We start from the raw sequence: 25,152 nt of genomic DNA on the forward strand, positions 1-25,152 counted from the left end.
TGTGATCAAGTTGAAGGATGTCTTCTATTGCCGGAGCTTGGTCCTCTGTGGCCTTCTTGATCCCTCCATCCTTGTGGGTCTCCATGGGTTCTTCTCCCTTCAGCTCTATCTTCATTAGCCAAGCATCTTTGCCCTCATTGTTGGAGGAGGAGGGAGACGACATGATGCTTAGCTTCGACAACCCTGGCAGAAAACAGCTCGAAACAAGAACAAGATATTTTTGCGTGATACGGTGGTCAAACCCCCCGGGAGATTATATAATGAATTTTTACCGACCAAAATACGTGTCGTGTACGAAAACGGAGTCCGGAAAGCGCACGAGGTGCCCACGAGGTAGGGGGCGCGCCTAGGGGGTAGGGGGCCCTCCACCCTCGTGGAGGCCTCGTGTCCTTCCTGGACTGCTTCTTATTTTTCTATTTTTCTAAATATGCCAAAACAGAGAAATATTGCCTTAAAAACTATTTTGGAGTCGGTTTACTTACCGTACCACATACCTATTCCTTTTTGGAGTCTGAAATGTTCCGGAAAGTGTCCCTTATGTATTCCTCCGGGGTTACGGTTTCAATAACATTGGTTACAACATTTATGGGATTACCTGAGATATAATGTTTGATTCTTTGACCGTTCACCACCTTCGGATTTGTGCCTTCGAAGTTTTTGATTTTTATGGCACCGGAACGATATACCTCCTCGATAACGTAAGGACCTTCCCATTTAGAGAGAAGTTTTCCTACAAAAAATCTTAAACGAGAGTTGTATAGCAATACATAGTCACCTACATTAAACTCAGGCTTTTGTATCCTTTTATCATGCCCTCTTTTAATTTTTTCTTTAAACAACTTGGCATTTTCGTAGGCTTGGGTTCTCCATTCATCAAGTGAGCTAATATCAAATAACCTCTTCTCACCAGCAAGTTAAAAATCATAATTGAGCTCTTTAATAGCCCAATATGCCTTGTGTTCTAGTTCGAGAGGTAAGTGACATGCTTTTCCATAAACCATTTTATACAGAGACATACCCATAGGATTTTTTATATGCAGTTCTATAGGCCCATAATGCATCATCAAGTTTCTTGGACCAATTCTTTCTAGATCTATTAATAGTCTTTTGCAAAATTAATTTGAGCTCTCTATTACTCAATTCTACTTGACCATTAGACTGTCGGTGATAAGGAGATGCAATTCTATGATTAACATCATATTTAGCAAGCATTTTACGGAAAGCACCATGAATAAAATGTGAACCACCATCAGTCATTAAATATCCAGGGACTCCAAATCTTGGAAAAATAACTTCTTTAAGCATTTTAATAGAAGTGTTATGATCAGCACTACTAGTTGGAATAGCTTCTACCCACTTAGTAACGTAATCAACTACAACTAAAATATGTGTATATCCACTAGAGGAAGGAAAAGGTCCCATATAGTCAAAGCCCCAAACATCAAATGGTTCAATAACGAGTGAATAGTTCATAGGCATTTCTTGACGTCTACTAATATTACCAATTCTTTGACATTCATCACAAGATAAGACAAACTTACGGGCATCCTTGAAGAGAGTGGGCCAATAAAAACCAGATTGCAATACCTTATGTGCAGTTCTATATCCAGCATGGCGTCCTCCATAAGCTTCGGAGTGACACTTGCGTAGGATCTGTTCCTGTTCATGCTCAAGTACACAACGTCTAATAACACCATCTACTCCTTCTTTATAAAGATGTGGGTCATCCCAAAAGTAATGCCTCAAATCATAGAAGAACTTTTTCTTTTGCTGGTATGTGAAACTAGGTGGTATAAACTTAGCAACAATGTAATTAGCATAATCAGCATACCATGGAGCAGTATGAGAAGCATTTATGACATTTAATTGCTCATCAGGAAAGCTATCATCAATAGGTAGTGGGTCATCAAGCACATTTTCTAACCTACACAAGTTGTCTACAACTGGATTCTCAGCTCCCTTTCTATCAACAATATGTAAGTCAAATTCTTGTAGCAAGAGAACCCATCTAATAAGTCTAGGTTTAGCTCTTTATTTTCCATGAGATATTTAATAGCCGCATGATCAGTGTGAATAGTTACTTTAGAATCAACAATATAAGGTCTGAACTTATCATAAGCAAATACAACTGCTAAGAATTCTTTTTTAGTAGTAGCATAATTTCTTTGAGCATTGTCTAGGGTTTTACTAGCATATTGAATAACGTTTAATTTCTTATCAACTCTTTGCCCTAGAATAGCACCTACAACATAATCACTAGCATCGCACACAATTTCAAAGGGTAAATTCCAATCAGGTGGCTAAACAATAGGTGCAGAGATCAATGCTTTCTTAAGTATTTCAAATTCTTCTAGACAATCATCATCAAAGACAAATGGTATATCTTTTTGTAATAAATTAGTCAGAGGCCGAGAAATTTTTGACAAGTCCTTAATGAACCTCCTATAAAATCTGGCATGACCAAGGAAACTTCTTATACCTTTGATGTCCTTGGGACATGGCATCTTCTCAATAGCATCAACCTTGGCTTTATCAATCTCAATACCTCTTTCAGAAACTTTGTGCCCCAAGACAATACCTTCATTAACCATAAAGTGGCACTTTTCCCAATTCAAGACAAGATTAGTTTCTTCACATCTCTGCAAAACTCGATCAAGGTTGCTTAAGCAATCATCAAAAGAAGATCCATAGACGGAGAAATCGTCCATGAAAACCTCACAAATCTTTTCACAAGAGTCAGAGAATATAGCCATCTTGCATCTTTGAAAGGTAGTAGGTGCATTACATAAACCAAAAGGCATACGTCTATAAGAAAAAGTACCAAAAGGGCAAGTAAAAGTAGTCTTTGATGATCTTTGGCTGACACAGGTATTTGAGAGAAACCAGAATAACCATCTAGAAAGCAAAAATGTGTATGTTTGGATAATATTTCTAGCATTTGATCGATAAAAGGTAAGGGGTAATGATCTTTTATAGTGGCTTTATTTAATTTGCGGAAATCAATTACCATCCTATAACCTATAATAATTCTTTGAGGAATCAATTCATCTTTATCATTAGGAATGACAGTAATACCTCCCTTCTTAGGGACACAATGGACAGGACTTACCCACTGACTATCAGCAACATGATAGATTATACCTGCCTCAAGGAGCTTTAGTATTTCCTTTCTTACCACTTCTTTCATTTTAGGATTCAGCCGTCGTTGATGATCACGAACTGATTTAGCATCTTCTTCCAAATTTATTTTATGCTGACATAGAGTGGGACTAATGCCCTTAAGATCATCAAGAGTATACCCAATAGCAGCACGGTGCTTCTTCAGAGTTTTCAATAATCTCTCTTCCTCATGCTCTGAAAGGTTAGCACTAATAATAACAGGATATATCTTTTTCTCATCAAGATAAGCATATTTAAGAGTACCAGGCAACGGTTTAAGCTCAAACACGGGATCACCTTTGGGTGGAGGGGGATCCCCTAGGATTTCAACATGCAAATTGTGTTTCAGAATAGGTTCCTGTTTAAAGAATACTTCATCTATTTCCCTTCTTTCATTCATAAACATATCATTTCCATGGTCTAGCAAATATTGTTCTAAAGGATCACTAGGAGGTACAACAATAGAAGCAAGACCAATAATTTCATCCTTACTAGGTAACTCTTCTTCACAGTGTTGTCTACTAAATTTAGAGAAATTAATTTCATGAGTCATATCATCTAAACCGATAGTAAAAACATCCCTTTTGCAATCTATGGTAGCATTAATAGTATTTAAGAAGGGTCTACCAAATATAATGGGACAAAAGCTATCTTGTGGGGAACCAAGAACAAGAAAATCAGCAGGATATTTAGTTTTCCCACACAAGACTTCAACATCTCTAACAATTCCCATTGGTGAAATAGTATCTCTAATGGCAAGTTTAATTGTGACATCAGTATCTTCTATCTCAGCAGGTGCAATATCATGCATAATTTATTTGTATAAGGAATAAGGTATTGCACTAGCACTAGCACCCATATCACATAAGCCATGATAACAATGATCTCCTATTTTAACAGAAATAACAGGCATGCCTACCACATGTCTGTTTTTATCTTTAGCACAAGGTTTAGCAATTCTAGCAGTCTCATCAAGGAAATGAATAACATGCCCATCAATATTATCAGACAAGAGATCTTCAACAATAGCAATATCAGGTTCAACTTTAATTTGCTCATGAGGTGTATAAGTTTTAATATTGCTTTTACGAACCACAGTTGAAGCTTTAGTATGATCCTTTATCCTAACATGAAAAGGTGGTTTCTCAACATAAGAAGTAGGAACAATAGGATCATTATAAGTGACAATATTTTCTTCAACTTTAATAGGTGCATCTACTTTTACTTCTATGGGAGCATGATATTTAAACCACTTCTCCTTGGGGAGATCAACATAAGTAGCAAAAGATTCACAGAAAGAAGCTACTATCTCAGAGTCAAGTCCATATTTAGTGCTAAATTTACGGAAAACATCGGTATCCATAAAAGATTTAACACAATCAAACCTAGGTGTCATACCTGACTCCTTACCTTTGTCGAGGTCCCAATCTTCAGAGTTGTGTTTAATTCTTTCCAATAAATCCCATTTGAATTCAATAGTCTTCATCATAAAAGAGCCAGCACAAGAAGTATCAAGCATGGTGCGATTGCTATCAGAAAGCCGAGCATAAATTTTTTGAATAATCATTTCTCTTGAGAGCTCATGATTGGGGCATGAATATAACATTGATTTAAGCCTCCCCCAAGCTTGAGCGATGCTTTCTCCTTCGCGAGGCCAAAAATTATATATATAATTGCGATCATGATGAACAAGATGCATAGGATAAAACTTCTGATGAAATTCCAATTTCAATCGTTTGTAATTCCAAGACCCCATATCATCACATAGACTATACCATGTCAATGTATCTCCCTTCAAAGATAAAGGGAAGGCCTTCTTCTTAACAACATCTTCGGGTACACCTGCAAGCTTAAATAATCCAAAAACTTTATCCACATATATTAGATGCTCATCAGGATGCTTTGTTCCATCTCCTAAAAAGGATTAGCTGGTAGTTTTTCTATCATACCCGAAGGAATTTCAAAGTAGACATTTTAATTTTCAGTAGGTTCAGTAGGTTGAGGAGCAACTCTTTGCTCTAATGGTCGGGGTGAAGATACCCCGAACAAGCCCCTCAGAGGATTACTTTTCATAATAACAAGTGACAGTAAATTTTAGCACACTATAGAAATTTTTCCTTACCAAATTCCACCTACCAAAGGCGCTTCACTCCCTGGCAACGACGCTAGAAAAGAGTCTTGATGACCCACAAGTATAGGGGATCTATCATAGTACTTTCTATAAGTAAGAGTATCAAACCCTACGAGGAGCAGAAGGAAATGATAAGCGGTTTCCAGCAAGGTATTCTATGCAAGTACTGAAATAAGTGGTAACAGATAGTTTTGTGATAGGATAATTTGTAACGAGCAACAAGTAACAAAAGTAAATAAAGTGCAGCAAGGTGGCCCAATCCTTTTTGGAGCAAAGGACAAGCCTGGACAAACTCTTATATAGAGAAAAGCGCTCCCGAGGACACATGGGAATATCGTTAAGCTAGTTTTCATCACGCTCATATGATTCGCGTTCGGTACTTTGATAATTTGGTATGTGGGTGGACCGGTGCTGGGGTACTGTCCTTACTTGGACAAGCATCCCACTTATGATTAACCTCTATTGCAAGCATCCGCAACTACAACAAAAGTATTGAGGTAAACCTAACCATAGCATGAAACATATGGATCCAAATCAGCCCCTTACGAAACAACTCATAAACTAGGGTTTAAGCTTCTGTCACTCTAGCAACCCATCACCTACTTATTACTTCCCAATGCCTTCCTCTAGGCCCAAATAATGGTGAAGTGTCATGTAGTCGATGTTCACATATTACCACTAGAGGAGAGACAACATACATCTCATCAAAATATCGAACGAATACCAAATTCACATGACTACTAATAGCAAGACTTCTCCCATGTCCTCAGGAACAAACGTAACTACTCACAAAGCATAAACATGTTCAAAATCAGAGGGGTATTAATATGCATATAGGATCTGAACATATGATCTTCCACCAATTAAACCAACTAGCATCAATTACAAGGAGTAATTAACACTACTAGCAACCTACTAATACCAATGCTGGACTTGGAGACAAGAATTGGATACAAGAGATGAACTAGGGTTTTGAGAGGAGATGGTGCTGATGAAGATGTTGATGGAGATTGCCCTCTCCCGATGAGAGGAGCGTTCATGATGATGATGGCGATGATTTCCCCCTCTGGGAGGGAAGTTTCCCAGGCAGAACAGCTCCGCCAGAGCCCTAGATTGGTTCCGCCAAGGTTCCGCGTCGTGGTTGCGGAGTTTTGTCCGAGAAGATGGCTTCTTATTTTTTTTCCATCAAAAAATTTCATATAGCAGAAGATGGCCACCGGAGGGCCACCAGGGGGCCCACGAGGTAGGGGGCGTGCCCAGGGGGTAGGGCGCCCCCCACTCTCGTGGGCAGGGTGTGGCCCCCCTAGTGAATTTCTTCCACTGTGTATTTTTTATATATTCTAAAAACGTCTTCCGTGAAGTTTCAGGACTTTTGGAGTTGTGCAGAATAGGTCTCTAATATTTGCTCCTTTTCCAGCCCAGAATCCCAGCTGCCGGCATTCTCCCTCTTTATATAAAACTTGTAAAATAAGAGAGAATAGGCATAAGTATTGTGACATAATGTGTAATAACAGCCCGTAATGCAATAAATATCGATATAAAAGCATGATGCAAAATGGACGTATCATAATTCAGGCTCCCAAATCTGATCCGATGACCAGGGGCGCAGCTGTCGATCTGTTCAGGTGACCAATCGAATTGGCACGCAGAGCGAAGCCGCCGAACACAAAAAGTTGACCGGTGAGGAAGGTTTCCCCGGAAACATCATCATTGTTGATGATTGAACGAGCCATCGAACCTTCTGCCGAAGACACAGTGGAACTCTCAATGAAAGCACCAATGTCGGTGTCAAAACCGGCTGATCTCGGGTAGGGGGTCCTGAACTGTGCGTCTGAGGATCGAAGGTAACAAGGGCACAGGGTACGCGATGTTTACCTAGGTTCAGGTCGTCTTAATGGAGGTAAAACCCTACATCCTTCTTGGTTGTATTTGATGAGTGTAGGGGTTACAAGAGTCGATCTACCTCGAGATCGTAATGGCTAAACCCTAGATGTCTAGCCTATATGAATTCTGATGGCCTCTACGGACTAGGTCCTCCAGTTTATATAGACACCGGAAGGGCCTAGGGTTGTACAGAGTCGGTTTACAGAAGAATCAAACTATACATCCAGACACCAATCTTGCCGTCCACGCAAAGGAGAGTCCTATCCGGACATGGGGGAGGGCCTTCTACCTTGTATCTTCACGGCCCATTAGTTCGGCCCACATCATACAGTCCGGACACCCAAGGACCCCTTAATCTAGGACTCCCTCACTTAGCTTTGGGTTCAATCTTGCGATGTCCTTTCCAAGTGACAGTAGGGGCAACGAGGCACGTATTGTATTGTTGCCATGTAGGATAACAAGATGGGGTTTTCATCATTTTTCTTGAGTTTATCCCGCTACATCATGTCATCTTACTTAATGCGTTACTCTGTTCTTCATGAACTTAATACTCTAGATGCAGGCAGGAGCCGGTCGATGTGTGGAGTACTAGTAGTAGATGCAGAATCGTTTTGGTCTACTTGATACAGACGTGATGCCTATATTCATGATCATTGCCTTGGATATCGTCATAACTTTGCACTTTTCTATCAATTGCTCAGCAGTAATTTGTTCACCCACCGTAATATTTTCTATCTTGAGAGAAGCCTCTAGTGAAACCTATGGCCCCGGGGTCTATTTTCCATCATATAAGTTTCTGATCTACAATTTTATTTCCGATTTATTTTCTTTTCAATCTTTTACTTTCCGTTCCATAGACAAAAAATACCAAAAATATTAATTTACCGTTTAGCCATCTATATTAGATCTCACTTTGCAAATAACCATGAAGGGATTGACAACCCCTTTGTCGCGTTGGGTGCAAGTTGGTGTTTGTTTGTGCAGGTATTCGGTGGCTTGTGCATTATCTCCTACTGGATTGATACCTTGGTTCTCAAAACTGAGGGAAATACTTACTCTACTTTGCTGCATCACCCTTTCCTCTTCAAGGGAAAAACCAACGCAAGCTCAAGAGGTAGCAGAAAGAATTTATGGCACCGTTGCCAGGGAGATCTATGCCAAGCCAAGACATACCAAGTACCCATCATAAACTCTCATCCCTTGCATTACATTATTCGCCATTCGCCTCTCGTTTTCCTCTCCCCCACTTCTAAAATGATTTTCGAAAATATTTTCCTTTTCTTCGCCCCTCTTTCGTTCGTCTTCTTCGTTTTCTTTTTGTGTGCTTGTGTGTTGGATTGCTTGCTTTATCACGATGGCTCAAGACAATACCAAATTGTGTGACTTTTCCAATACCAACAACAATGATTTTATTAGAGCTACGATTGCTCCTTGCTACTAATGCGGAATCTTGTGAAATTAATGCCGCTTTGCTGAATCTTGTTATGGAAGATCAATTTTCCGACCCTCCAAGTGAAGATGTTGCATCCCATCGAAACAATTTCATTGATTTGTGTGATATGCAAAATAAAAAAGATGTGGATAATGATATTGTTAAATTGAAGCTATTTCTGTTCTCACTCCGAGATCGTGCTAAAACTTGGTTTTCATCTTTTCCTAAAAATAGTATTGATTCATGTAATAAGTGTAAAGATGCTTTTATTTCCAAGTATTTTCCTCCCGCTAAGATCATCTCCCTTAGGAACGATATTATGAATTGTAAGCAACTTGATCATGAACATGTTGCACAATCTTGGGAGAGGATGAAATTGATGATACGAAATTGCCCTACTCATGGTTTGAATTTACGGATGATTATACAAATATTTTGTGCCAGATTGAATTTTGCTTCTAGAAATCTTTTAGATTCGGCCGTGGGAGTTACTTTTATGGAAATTACTTTAGGAGAAGCTACTAAACTCCTAGATGATATTATGGTTAATTATTCTCAATGGCATAGCAAAAGATCTTCCACTAGTAAAAAGGTGCATGTGATTGAAGAGATTAATGTTTTGAGTGGAAAGATGGATGAGCTTATGAAATTATTTGCTAGCAAGAGTTCTCCTACTGATCCTAATGATATGCCTTTGTCTACTTTGATTGAAAATGATAATGAATCTATGGATGTGAATTTTGTTGGTAGGAACAATTTTGGTAATAATGCATATAGAGGTAATTTTAATCCTAGGCCATTTCCTAGTAATGCCTCTAATAATTATGGTAATTCCTACAACAATTCTTATGGCAATTATAATAATATGCCCTCTGATTTTGAGAATAGTGTTAAAGAATTTATAAGTTCGCAAAAGAATTTCAATGCTTTGATTGAAGAGAAATTGCTTAAGATTGATGATTTCGCTAGGAATTTGGATAGAATTTCTCTTGATGTTGATTCTTTGACACTTAGATCTATTCCACCTAAGCATGATATTAATTAGTCTCTCAAAGCCATGAGAATTTCCGTTGATGAGTGCAAAGAAAGAACCGCTAAGATGCATGCCAAAAAGGTTGGTTTATAAAAGCGTGTTATTCTAGTTTTCGTGAAAGTAATGATGAAGATCTTAAAGTGATTGATGCGACTCCTACTAAATCTTTGTTTTCCAATATAAATCTTGCTAAATATGGGACTAAAGATGAGTCAACTTTAGTTAGAAGGCATCCCAATGATTTGGAGTTTTTAAATCTTAATGCAAAAATTTATTAAAGTGGGATTGGAGAGGTCAAAACTTTAAGTAGCAATGAACCCACTCTTTTGGATTTAAAGGAATTTAATTATGATAATTGTTCTTTAATATATTGTATTTCCTTGTTACAATACATGTTGAATTCTCCTCATGCTTATAACCAGAAAAAAAACTTTTACTAAACATATTGTTGATGCTATGATGCAATCTTTTGAAGAAAAGCTTGAATTGGAAGTTTCTATCCCTAGAAAACTTTATGATGAGTGGGGACCTACTATTAAGATTAAGATCAAATATTATGAATGCCATGCTTTGTGTGATTTGGGTGCTAGTGTTTTCATGATTCCAAAAACTCTATGTGATGTGTTAGGTTTCCGTGAATTTGACGATTGCTCCTTCAATTTGCATCTTGCGGATTCCACTATTAAGAAACCAATGGGAAGAATTAATGATTTTCTTATTTTTGCAAATAGGAATTATGTGCCTATGGATTTCATTGTTCTTGATATAGATTGCAATCCTACATGTCCTATTATTCATGGTAGACCTTTCCTTATAATGATTGGTGCAATTATTGATATGAAAGAAGGAAACATTAGATTTCAATTTCCATTAAGTAAAGGCATGAAACACTTCCCTAGAACGAAAATTAAATTACCTTGTGAATTTATTCTGAGAGCCACTTATGGATTGCATGCCAAAGATGATAATACTTAGATCTATTCGTGTTTTATGCCTAGCTAAGGGCGTTAAACAATAGCGCTTGTTGGGAGGCAACTCAACTTTATTTTTGGTTTTTGCTTTTTAGGTCCTGTTTTGCATTAAATAATTCATCTAGCCTCTGGTTAGATGTGGTTTTATGTTTAATTTAGTGTTTTTGCCAAGTAAGAACTTTGGGATAGATTACGGTGATAGTTGATTTGATCTTGCTGAAAAACAGAAACTTTTGCGCCCAGGAGATTAGTTTTCATTTTTAGCATAAGAGTGATAAAATACTGACTATTTCTGCAGAAGATTAATAAAAAAATTGCTTAGGTCGTCCTAATTTTTCAGAATTGTTGGAGTTACATAAGTATTCAAAATATCCAGATTGCTACATATTGTTCTGTTTTTGACAGATTCTGTTTTCTATGTGTTGTTTGCTTATTTTTGATGTATCTATGGCTCGTATCGGGGGGTATGAACCATGGAAAAGTTGGAATATAGTATTACACCTATATAAATAAAGAATGAGTTCACAACAGTACCGAAAGTGGTGGTTTATTTTCTTATACTAACGAAGCTTATGAGATTTTCTATTGAGTTTTGTGTTGTGAAGTTTTCAAGTCTTGGGAAAGGATTTGATGGACTATGGAATAAGGAGTGGAAAGAGCCTAATCTTGGGGATGCCCAAGGCACCCCAAGGTAATATTCAAGGACAACCAAGAGCCTAAGCTTGGGATACCCCGGAAGGCATCCCCTCTTTCATCTTCGTCTATCGCTAACTTTACTTGAGGCTATATTTGTATTCACCACATGATATGTGTTTTGCTTGGAGCATCGTGTATGATTTGAGACTTTGCTTTTTAGTTTTCCATAATCATCCTTTCTGTACACACCTTTTGAGAGAGACACACATGAATCATGATTTATTAGAATACTCTATGTGCTTCACTTATATTTTTTGAGCTAGGCAAATTTGCTCTAGTGCTTCACTTATATCTTTTTAGAGCACGGTGGTGATTTTATTTTATAGAAATTGTTGAACTCTCGCACTTCACTTATATCATTTTGAGAGTCTTTAAAATAGCATGGTAATTTGCTTCGGTTATAAGTTTAGTCCTAATATGACAGGCATCCAAGAGGGATATAATAAAAACTTTCATATAAAGTGCCTTGAATACTATGAGAAGTTTGATTCCTTACGATTGTTTTGATATATGAAGATGGTGATATTAGAGTTATGCTAGTGAGTAGTTGTGAAATTGAGAAATACTTGTGTTAAGGTTTGTGAGTCCCGTAGCATGCACGTATGGTGAACCGTTATGTAACGAAGTTGGAGCATGAGATATTTTTTGATTGTCTTCCTTATGAGTGGTGGTCGGGGACGAGCGATGGTCTTTTCCTACCAATCTACCCCCTAGAGCATGCGTGTAGTACTTTGTTTCGATGACTAATAGATTTTTGCAATAAGTATGTGAGTTCTTTATGACTAATGTTGAGTCCATAGATTATACGCACTCTCACCTTTCCGCCATTGCTAGCCTCTCTAGTACCGCGCAACTTTCGCCTGTACCATAAACACACCATTTACCTTCCTCAAAACAGCCAGCATGCCTACCTATTATGGCATTTCCATAGCCATTCCGAGATATATTGCCATGCAACATTCCACCGTTCCATTTATATGACACGCTCCAACATTTTCATATTACTTTGCATGATCATGTAGTTGACATCGTATTTGTGGCAAAGCCAACATTCATAATTCTTTCATACATGTCACTCTTGATTCATTGCACATCCCAGTACACCGCCGAAGGCATTCATATAGTGTCATATTTTGTTGTAAGTATCGAGTTGTAATTTTTTGAGTTGTAAGTAAATAAGTGTGTGATGATCTTCATTATTAGAACATTGTCCCATGTGAGGAAAGGATGATGTAGACTATGATTCCCCCACAAGTCGGGATGGGACTCTGGACGAAAAAAAGAAAGGATGATGGAGACTATGATTACCTCATCAAGTTCTACTTTCCTCCCACTCACTTCTTTCGAGAGAAAACTCCTTCTGTAGAAAGGATCCATTCTTAGCAACAAAGATCTTGCCTTCGGATCTGTGATAGAGGTGTACCCAATAGTTTCTTTTTGGATATCCTATGAAGACACACTTCTCCGATTTGGGTTTGAGCTTATCAGGCTGAAACTTTTTCACATAAGCATCGCAACCCCAAACTTTAAGAAATGAAAGCTTAGGTTTCTAGCTAAACCACAGTTCATACGGTGTCATATCAACGGATATTTAGATGGTGCCCTATTTAACGTGAATACACTTGTCTCTAATGCATAACCCCAAAACAACAGTGGTAAATCGGTAAGAGACATCATAGATCGCACAATATCTAATAAAGTACGGTTATGATGTTCGGACACACCATTACGCTATGGTGTTCCACGTGGCGTGAGTTGCGAAACTATTCCACATTGTTTCAAATGAAGACCAAACTCATAACTCAAAAATTCATCTCCACGATCAGATCGTAGAAACTTTATTTTCTTGTTACAATGATTTTCCACTTCACCCTGAAATTCTTTGAACTTTTCAAATGTTTCAGACTTATGTTTCATCAAGTAGATATACCTATATCTGCTCAAATCATCTGTGTAGGTCAGAAAATAACGATACCAGTCGCGAGCCTCAACACTCATTGGACCGCACACATCAGTATGTATTATTTACAATAAGTCTGTTTCTCGCTCCATTGTCGAAGAACGGAGTCTTAGTCATCTTGCCCATGAGGCATGGTTCGCAAGCATCAAGTGATTCCAAAAGTCCATCAACATGGAGTTTCTTCATGCGCTTTACACAAGTATGACCTAAATGGCAGTGCCACATGTAAGTTGCAGTATCATTATTAACTTTGCATCTTTTGGCTTCAATATTATGAATATGTGTATCACTACGATCAAGATTCAAAAAACCATTTATATTGAGTGTATGACCATAGAAGGTTTTATTCATGTAAATAGAACAACAATTATTCTTTGACTTAAATGAATAACCGTATTGCAATAAACATGATCCAATCATATTTATGCTCAACGCAAAACACCAAATAACATTTATTTTAGGTTTAACACTAATCCCGAAGGTAAAGGGAGTGTGTGGTGGTGATCTTATCAACCTTGGAATCACTTCCAACTCACATCATCACCTCGCCCTGAACTAGTATATGTTTATTTTTGCAACTCCCGTTTCGAGTTACTACTCTTAGCAACTGAACCAGTATCAAATACTGAGGGGTTGCTATGAACACTAGTAAAGTTCATCACAAAGTTCTAGTAACTTGGTGATAGTGACTAGAGAACTCTGTCAATCACTATCTTATCTGGAAGATTAACTCCCACTTGATTCAAGTGATTGTAGTAGTTAGACATTCTGAGCACATGCTCACTAGCTGAGCTATTCTCCTCCATCTTGTAGGCAAAGTACTTGTCAGAGGTCTCATACCTCTTAACACGGGCATGAGTCTGAAATACCAAATTTCATCTTTTGGAACATCTCATATGCTCCGTGGCATTCAAAACATTTTTGAAGTCCTGGTTCTAAGCCGTAAAGAATGGCGCACTAAACTATCAAGTAGTCATCATACCGAGCTTGTCAAACGTTCATACATCTGCATCTCCTCCTGCAAAAGGTCCGTCACCTAGCAGTGCATCAAGGACATAATTCTTCTGTGCAGCAATGAGGATAATCGTCACATCACGGAGCTACTCCGCATCATTGCTACTAACATATTTCAACATAGTTTTCTCTAGGAACATATCATAAATAAAACAGGGAAGCTATACGCGAGCAATTGATCTACAACATAGATATGCAAACACTATCAGGACTAAGTTCATGATAAATTTAAGTTCAATTAATCATATTACTTAAGAACTCCCACTTAGATAGACATCCCTCTAATCATCTAAGTGATCACGTGATCCATATCAACTAAACCATGTTCGATCATCACGTGAGATGGAGTAGCTTTCAATGGTGAACATCACTATGTTGATCATATCTACTATATGATTCACACTCGACCTTTCGGTCTCAGTGTTCCGAGGCCATATCTGCATATGCTAGGCTCGTTAAGTTTAACCCGAGTATTATGCATGTGCAAAACTGGCTTGCACTCGTTGTATGCGAACGTAGAGCTTATCACACCCGATCATCATGTGGTGTCTCAGCACAACGAACTATCGCAACGGTGCATACTCAGGGAGAACACATGTACCTTAATATTTTAGTAAGGGATCATCTCATAATGCTACCGTCGTACTAAGCGAAATAGGATGCATAAAAGATAAACATCACCTGCAATTAAAATATGTGACATGATATGGCCATCATCATCTTATGCCTTTGATCTCCATCTCCAAAATACCGTCATGATCTCCATCGTCACCGGCATGACACCATGATCTCCATCATCTTGATCTTTATCAACGTGTCGTCACATGGTTGTCTCGCCAACTATTGCTTTTGCAACTATTGCTATAGCATAGCGATAAAGTAAAGCAATTATATGGCGCTTGCATCTTATGCAATTAAAGAGACAACCATAAGGCTCCTTCCAGTTGTCGATAACTTTAACAAAACATGATCATCTTTTACAACAATTTATATCTCATCACGTCTTGACCATATCACATCACAACATGCCCTACAAAAACAAGTTAGACGTCCTCTACTTTGTTGTTGCAAGTTTTATGTGGCTGCTACGGACTGAGCAAGAACCGTTCTTACCTACGCATCAAAAACCACAACGCGGTATAGTGATTGCTTTTTGATCTTCAGAAAGAACCCTGTTCATTGAATCCGATTCAACTAAAGTTGGAGAAATAGACACCCACTACCCACCTATGTGCGAAGTACGTCGGTAGAACTAGTCTCGCGTGAGCATACGCGTAATGTCGGTATGAGACGCTTCATCCAACAATACCGCTGAATCAAAAATCAACTAGTGACGGTAAGCAATATGTATATACCCACGCCCACAACTCTTTTGTGTTCTACTCGTGTATATAACATCTACGCATAGACCTGGCTCTGATGCCACTGTTGGGGAACGCAGTATTTCAAAAATTTCCTACAAACACGCAAGATCTATCTAGGAGGTGCATAGCAACGAGAGGGGAGAGTGCATCTATGTACCCTCGTAGACAGAAAGCGGAAGCGTTGAGTAACACGGTTGATGTAGTTGAACGTCTTCGCGATCCAACCGATCAAGTACCGAACGCACGTCACCTCCGTGATCTTCACACGTTCATCTCGGCGACGTCCCTCGTACTCTTGATCTAGTTGAGGCCGAGGGTGAGTTGCGTCAGCACGACGCGTGTTGACGATGATGATGAATTTACCGACGCAGGGCTTCGCTTAAGCACTACAACAATATGACCGAGGTGGAAAACTGTGGAGGGGGGCACCGCACACGGCTAAAGATCAACTTGTGTTTCTATGGGGTGCCCCCCTCCCCCGTATACAAAGGAGGGGAGGAAGAGGAGGGCCAGCCTCAAGGGGCGTGCCCAAAGGGAGGATTCCTACTCCTAGTAGGAGTAGGTTCCCCCCTTTCCTAGTCCAAGTAGGAGAAGATGGAAGGAGAGGAAGAGGGAGAAGGAAAGAGAGGGCGCCGCCCCCTCCTAGTCCAATTCAGACCAGCCCATGGGGGGCGCGCGGCCACCCCTTGAGGCCCTTCTCTCCTTTCCCGTATGGCCCATTAAGGCCCACTACTTCCCCCAACGAATTCCCGTAACTCTCCGGTACTCCGAAAAATACCTGAATCACTCGGAACATCTCTGATGTCCGAATATAGCCTTCCAATATATCGATCTTTACGTCTCGACCATTTCGAGACTCCTCGTCATATCCGTGATCTCATCCGGGACGCCGAACAACCTTCGGTACATCAAATCACATAACTCATAATACAAATCGTCATCGAACGTTAAGCGTGCGGACCCTACGGGTTCGAGAACTATGTAGACATGACCGAGACACATCTCTGGTCAATAACCAATAGTGGAACTTAGATGCTCATATTGGCTCCTACATATTCTACGAAGATCTTTATCGGTCAAACCGCACAACAACATACGTTGTTCCCTTTGTCATAGGTATGTTACTTGCCCGAGATTCGATCATCGGTATCATCATACCTAGTTCAATCTCGTCACCGGTAAGTCTCTTTACTCGTTCCGTAATGCAACATCCTGCAACTAACTCATTAGTCACATTGCTTGCAAGGCTTATAGTGATGTGCATTACCGAGAGGGCCCATAGATACCTCTCTGATACACAGAGTGATAAATCCTGATCTTGATCTATGCCAACTCAAAAAACACCATCGGAGACACCTGTAGAGCATATTTATATTCACCCAGTTACATTGTGACGTTTGATAGCACACTAAGTGTTCCTCCAGTATTCGGGAGTTGCATAATCTCATAGTCATAGGAACATGTATAAGTCATGAAGAAAGCAATAGCAACAAACTAAACGATCATAGTGCTAAGCTAATGGATGGGTCTTGTCCATCACATCATTCTCTAATGATGTGACCCCGTTCATAAAATGACAACACATGTCTATGGCTAGGAAACTTAACCATCTTTGATTAACGAGCTAGTCAAGTAGAGGCATACTAGGGACACTCTGTTTGTCTATATATTCACACATGTATCAAGTTTCCTGTTAATACAATTCTAGCAGGAATAATAAACATTTATCATGATATAAGGAAATATAAATCACAACTTTATTATTGCCTCTAGGGCATATTTCCTTCAAAAAAAGAGAAGGCCAAAAAAATGAGAGAAAAAGAGAGAACGAACAATGTTACTATCCTTTTGCCACACTTGTGCTTCAAAGTAGCACCATGATCTTCATGATTGAGAGTCTCCTATATTGTCACTTTCATATACTAGTGGGAATTTTTCATTATAGAACTTGGCTTGTATATTCCAACTATGGGCTTCCTCAAATTTCCCTAGGTCTTCATGAGCAAGCAATTTGGATGCACACCCACTTAGTTTTCGATTTTTGAGCTTTCATAAACTTATAGCTCTAGTGCATCCGTTGCATGGCAATCTCTACTCACTCACATTGATATCTATTGATGGGCATCTCCATAGCCCGGTGACACGTGTAGTTGATGTGAGACTATCTCCTTCTTTTTGTCTTCTCGACAACCACCTTCTATTCCACCTATAGTGCTATGTCCATGGCTCACGCTCATGTACTGCGTGAAAATTGAAAAAGTTTGAGAACGTCAAAAGTATGAAATAATTGCTTGGCTTGTCATCAGGGTTGAGAATGACTTGAATATTTTGTGTGATGAAGATGGAGCATAACTAGACTATATGATTTTGTAGGGATAAGCTTTCTTTGGCCATGTTATTTTGAGAAGACATAATTATTTTGTTAGTATGCTTGAAGTATTATTGTTTTTATGTCAATATTAAACTTTTGTTTTGAATCATACAGATCTGAACATTCATGCCACAATAAAAAGAATTACATGGATAAATATGTTAGGTAGCATTCCACATCAAAATTCTAGTTTTATCATTTACCTACTCGAGGACGAGCATGAATTAAGCTTGGGGATGCTTGATATGTCTCCAACGTATCTATAATTTTTGATTGTTCCATGCTATTATATTATCTGTTTTAGATGTTTTGTATGCATTAATATGATATTTTATATTATTTTTGGGACTAACCTATTAACCTAGAGCCAGTGCCAGATCAAGTTTTTTTCCTTGTTTTAGAGTTTCGTAGAAAAGGAATACCAAACGGAGTCCAAACGGAATGAAACTTTCGTGATGATTTTTCTTGGACCAGAAGACATCCAGAGGGCTTGGAGTGCACGTCAAGAAAGCCACGAGGGGGCCACAAGGTCGAGAGGCGCGCCTAGGGGGTAGGGCGCGCCCCCACCCTTGTGGGCCCCTCGTGACTCCACCGACCTATTTCTTCCGCCTATATATTCTCAAATATCCCAAAAACTTCCAGGGGAGCCACAAAACCACTTTTCCACCACTGCAACCTTCTGTACCCATGAGATCCCATCTAGGGGCCTTTTTCGGCTTCCTGCCGGAGGGGGATTCGATCACGGAGGGCTTCTACATCAACACCATTGCCTCTTCGATGAAGCGTGAGTAGCTTACCACAGACCTACGGGTCCATAACTAGTAGCTAGATGGCTTCTTCTCTCTCTTTGATTCTCAATACCATGTTCTTCTCGATGTTCTTGGAGATCTATTCGATGTAATACTTTTTTATGGTGTGTTTGCTGAGATCCGATGAATTGTGGATTTATGATCAACTTCTCTATGAATATTATATGAATCTCCTCTGAATTCTTATATGCATGATTTGATATCTTTGTAAGTCTCTTCGAACTATCGATTTGGTTTAACCAACTAGATTGGTTTTTCTTGCAATGGGAGAAGTGCTTAACTTTGGGTTCAATCTTGCGATGTCCTTTCCCAGTGAAAGTAGGGGCAGCAAGGCACGTATTGTATTGTTGCCATCGAGGATAAAAAGATGGGGTTTATATCATATTTCTTGAGTTTATCCCTCTACATCATGTCATCTTACTTAATGCGTTACTATGTTCTTCATGAACTTAATACTCTAGATGCATGCAGGAGTCGGTCTATGTGTGGAGTAATAGTACTAGATGCAGAATTGTTTTGATCTACTTGATACGGACGTGATGCCTATATTCATGATCACTGCCTTAGATATCGTCATAACTTTCTATTTTCCATCATAAAAGTTTCCGATCTACAATTTTAGTTTCCGATTTACTTTCTTTGCAATATTTTACTTTCCGTTCCATAAACCAAAATACCAAAAATATTACTTTACCGTTTATCCACCTATATCAGATCTCACTTTGCAAATAACCGTGAAGGGATTGACAACCCCTTTACCGCGTTGGGTGCGAGTTGGTGTTTGTTTGTGCAGGTATTCGGTGGCTTGTGCGTTGTCTCCTACTGGATTGATACCTTGGTTCTCAAAACTGAGGGAAATACTTACTCTACTTTGCTGCATCACCCTTTCCTCTGCAAGGGAAAAACTAATGCAAGCTCAAGAGGTAGCAATACTATGTTTGTGAGTTCATTCACATGATGACCTTTGAGCAGGGCAGATCTTCACGAGAACTTGAAGTACATAAACAATATTTACAATTTTATTTTATTAGTATCAATTGTGTTGAGTTTCATATATATATATATATATATATATATATAGACCTCTTTCTTTAAATTAGATCATGTGGATGCGGGACGAACTCCTACCGAATGATCGCATACGAGCAATTCAAGAAGAATTGGCGGGATTCTTTCTTGAACACGTCATACCTACAGACGAAGAATACCATCGGGATATGCTATGCGATTTTGGTAATTTGATATTAGGGATCGTAAGTGATGTTATATTGCATATATGCATGATCGTGTACTATATGTAGTAGCTTGCGTCGAATAGATATACGAAAACTTGTTGTTCGATCAAGCACGGAGAAAGAGAGGTCACTTCTCTCTATATATTCATGATGATGTTGTGTAATGGTTTCTTCATTGCTATATGTAGTACCTAGCGCCGAGTTGAATGAGAAAAACATAAAATAAAAACGAAAAGCCTAAATGTAAAATAATTGAATGGTAAACAAAAAAAGGGAAACATAATATGAAACCCCTAAACCCTCCAAACCCCTCCTTTCAAAAAAAACCCAGCGTCTGGCAGCTGGTGACTGGTGGCTGCCATTTAGTCTCGGTGGGTGTTACCAACCGGGACTAAATGTCCTCCTGCCTGAACGCCCCACAGTGGTCACGTGGAGCCCCTTTAATACCGGTTCGTAACCCAACCGAGACTAAAAGTGAGTGCCTTTAGTTCTGATTGCAGAATCAGGTCTAAAGGCCCTCTAGAACTTGGACTGGTGCCCTATTTTCTACTAGTGCCTCGCTATTGTCAAGCGTCGCCGCCTCGCTGCAGCTCCGTCCACCACACTGCTGCTGCTCCGTGTGTCGTGCCGCAACCTCGCCGTAGCTCCGTCCGCCACGCCTCGAGTTGGCTAGCAAGGTAGTAACACAGCAATGCGGCTGGCTGGCTAGCTGGCTACTGGTTAGCTAGCAATGCCCCGGCATCTCTTGCCTTTGGCGATGCGTCCTACAGCCCAATGTAGCTAGCCACACATCCGTCGCGTCAGTGCACTCGTCCTCCTTCACGGCGTGCCGCAGCAGCTCGCCCTCCGTCGCACCGGCGCACTCGCTCTCACTCCCTCAGCACCCGTGCGCCTCCCGTCACCGCGCCATGAGCAGCTCGAACGCGGCAGCGATGGGCACCTCGGCGGGCTCGCACGCGGCAAGCGCCGGCCGCATCGGCGAGGTGGTCTCGGCAGTCGGATCCGGCGCGCGAGCAAGCGAGATCGGGTGGTGTGAGCAATGAGAGGAGGAACGAGACGAGGGGATAAGGTGATTAACTGCTAACACATTTCCAGTGAGCCACGCACATGCGCTTCCTCCTCTCTCGGGCCTGGCTCACTAGAAACTGTCGATCCGGATGTTAAAGTGAGCCAGGCCCAGAGATACTTTAAGAACCGTGCCATGCAGGCCCAATAATGCTTGTGAGCAACGAAACAGCCCGACACCGAAAAGATGTTGCATACACGTTGGGCCTGGTTGGACTTTTGTGGACAACTAAATGCACCCATAAGCATTTCGGCATTTGGTCCTCCAGCTGGTTGTGGTAGTTGTATCTAAGACTGGGACACACATAAGTTGCGTAATTTTTTTAGCTACAGTTGATTTTTCTTTAGCCGTTGGATTTGTCGTATTTCTTTCTTCTCAGCTCCCCCTCTTCCTCCCGCCCCCTTCCAACGTCACACGGGTCGCCTTCCTCCACCAAACATGGTTGGGGCTGCCGTGCACACCTCGTCGCCCCGCCCTTCCCAAGGAACCGGGCTGCCGCCGCCCCAGTCATCCTTCTAACCCCTACGTCTACTCGAGTTGTGGGAGCTGCATGCCTAGCACTATGAAAGCACAAGTGCTCCCTAGGTGGTTTTGGTAATTAATGTCAACATATCTCTTGTTGGACTAACATTTTTACCTAGTATGTTTCAGATAAGTTCAACAATGAAGTGGCATGGACTAGAGGATGTGGAACCCCTTCAAAATGCTAAGGACAAAGGATTGGCTCAAGCTCCAAGCTCAAGACTCTACATTTTCTATTTTAGTGATCCAAGATCACATTTAGTCTATAGGAAAGCCAATACTATTAAGAAGGGATGAGGTGTTGCTTAATGGCTTGCTTGCTCAAAGTGCTTAGTGATATGCTCCAAAGCCCTCAACCACTTTCTCACTTCCAAATATGTCCCACACCAAATATCCAACTCGGCCCCACCGATTCTTTCTATCCGGAAACACTGAGTTTAGTTGACATAGCCACTGCTAGAAACCCTAATCAGTTCGGTCTCACCGATGGGGTCTCGGTCTCGCCGAGATGGGCTTGCAAACTCTCGGTTACCCATTGCAATATTTTCGGTCCCACCGAGATATGCAATCGGCCCCACCGAGTTTGCTTGGCCAACTCTCTATTTCGCTTATTACCCAAATTGGTCCCACCGAGTTTGAGTAATCGGTCAAACCGAGTTTTGGATTTACCCTAACCCTAGCACATCGGTCCCACCGAGTTGATCCAGTCAGTCCCACCGAAAACCCTAACGGTCACTAGATTTGCTGAATCGGTCCGACCAAGTTTATCAATTCGGTCCCACCGAGATTGGCAAGTTGTGTGTAACGGTTAGATTTTGTGTGGAGGCTATATATACCCCTCCACCACCTCTTCATTCGTGGAGAGAGTCAGCAAAACAAACCTACACGTCCAACTTACTTTTTCTGAGAGAGAACCACCTACACTTGTGTTGAGGCCAAGATATTCCATTCTTACCATATGAATCTTGATCTCTAGACTTCCCCAAGTTGCTTTCCACTCAAATCCTCTTTCCACCAAATCCATATCCTGTGAGAGAGAGTTGAGTGTTGGGGAGACTATCATTTGAAGCACAAGAGCAAGGAGTTCATCATCAACACACCATTTGTTACTTCTTGGAGAGTGGTGTCTCCTAGATTGGCTAGATGTCACTTGGGAGCCTCCGACAAGATTGTGGAGTTGAACCAAGGGGTTTGTAAGGGCAAGGTGATCGCCTACTTCGTGAAGATCTACCGCTAGTGAGGCAAGTCCTTCATGGGCGACGGCCATGGTGGGATAGACAAGGTTGCTTCTTCGTGGACCCTTCGTGGGTGGAGCCCTCCGTGGACTCGCGCAGCCGTTACCCTTCCTGGGTTGAAGTCTCCATCAATGTGGATGTACGATAGCACCACCTATCGGAACCACGTCTCAAAAATCTCCGTGTCTCCAAATTGCGTTTGCACACTCCAATCCCATCCTTTTACATTCTTGCAAGTTGCATGCTTTACTTTCCGCTGCTCATATACTCTTTGCATGCTTGCTTGATATGTATTGTGTTTGTTAAACTTGCGCCAAAACTCCACTTCAACCTAAAGAAATTAAAAACTGCAACTTTTAGCACTTAATGTCTAATCACCCCCCCCTCTAGACACCTCTTCTCGATCCTTTCAATTGGTATTAGAGCTTTGGTCTCCATTGCTTTGGTTTAAACACCATTGGAGGAAGATGGATGAGTCTACTTTGGGGAGTCTTAGACATAGACTGCCTATTCTTGATGGAGAATATTTTCATGAGTGGAAATATGAAATGCTTGAGATTTTTAATGAATATCATTTGAACAAGTACATTGCTAGCCCTTGTGCACCTCATGTTGATCCTTTGCATCCTACCCTTAATGAGTCTATTGACATGATCCGCAACCTTAGAACTGTTAATCTTATCACCAGAGGCTTGCCTAGAAACTTGATTGAATGTTTGCCTACTCTTGATTGTGCCTACACTATATGGAGATTTCTTGAGGAACGCTTTCCAAATTATTCCTTGAAAGATCTAGATGAAATTCGCCATAAGTCTATTGCCTTGATTAAGATGAGTTCCAATGATCCCAAATTTGGTGACTGCTTATTTGAGCTTACTAATCTTACGAGTGCCAAAGGAGATGTTGGAATCATTAGCAATATCATTTCCAAAGCTATTAGAATTCATAAAGATAACCATAGAAATGATCATTTATCTAATGAATTACCCTCTCTAGGAATTGATCAATCACAAGATGATGTTGAACATGGATACTATGATGAGGATGATGATGACAGTGACTATGATCTTAATGATGCAATGAGACACTTTGGTCTTATGGAAAATCTTCGCGGCTACATGGCTGGAGGAAAGGATTGGGTTCTTGATAGTGGATGTACTGATCATATGACCGGAGATAAAGATATGTTCCATGAGCTTGCTGAAAACGACGACCCTCAAAAGTATGTCATCTTTGGTGATAACTCAAAGGGTAAGGTGGTTGGCCTAGGTAAGGTTGCCATCTCACATGATAGCTCCATACAAAATGTCATCCTCGTTGAATCCCTTGGCTACAATTTACTTTCAGTATCTAGACTTGCTGATTTCGGTTTCAATGTCCTATTTACTGAAGTAGATTGCCAAGTGTTTCGTAGAGATAATCATAAAATAATCTTTACCGGTATTGAAAGTGCTAGTGATCGACTAGAGGGGAGGGGGTGAATAGGCGATTTTTATGAAAGTCTTCAAAACATGGAAGTTTCAAAGACAAACGATAGGAATAAACCTATTATCATGCAGCGGAAGGTAGACTACCCTAAGCAAGCCATAGTCAAATATTCAATGAAGTGAAAGCACAACGACTAATAGCAGCTAGGCAGTATAGATCAGGTAGGAAGATAGTGTGAAGCCAATCAGAACAAGCGGTCACTCAGTGAAGACAAAAGATAATGCAATCATACAATGACTTCACTAGAGCCAACAGTAAGTAAAGGAAAGGGAAGGATGAAACTAGTGACTCGTTGAAGACAATGATTTGTTGGACCAGTTCCCGTTGATGTGACAACTGTACGTCTGGTTAGGGAGGCTGCGATTCAACTCAGAAGACCGCGTCTTCACCTTATTCCCCTTGAGCTAAGGACACCTAGTCCTCGCCCAATCACTCTGGTAAGTCTTCAAGGTAGACTTCCAAAACTTCACAGACTTCGTTCACCGGCGATCCACAATGACTCTTGGATGCTCAGAACGCGACGCCCAACTGGCTGGATGTAACACCCCGGATGTAACCTTCCCAATTTGTACTCCAACTCTTGCCGTTTCCGGCGTTAAGTTATATTTATTTCCTCGGATTCGGGTTCTTTGTCTCCGTGTGTTGTTGTCATTGTCATGCATCTCATATCATGTCATTATGTGCATTGCATCTGCATACGTGTTCGTCTCATGCATTCGAGCATTTTCCTCGTTTTCCGTTTTGCATTCCGGCGCTTCGTTCTCCTCCGGTGGCCATTTCTA

This window comes from Triticum dicoccoides, chromosome 1A (genome assembly GCF_002162155.2).
Source record: "Triticum dicoccoides isolate Atlit2015 ecotype Zavitan chromosome 1A, WEW_v2.0, whole genome shotgun sequence".
In the NCBI taxonomy this organism is placed as follows: domain Eukaryota; kingdom Viridiplantae; phylum Streptophyta; class Magnoliopsida; order Poales; family Poaceae; genus Triticum; species Triticum dicoccoides.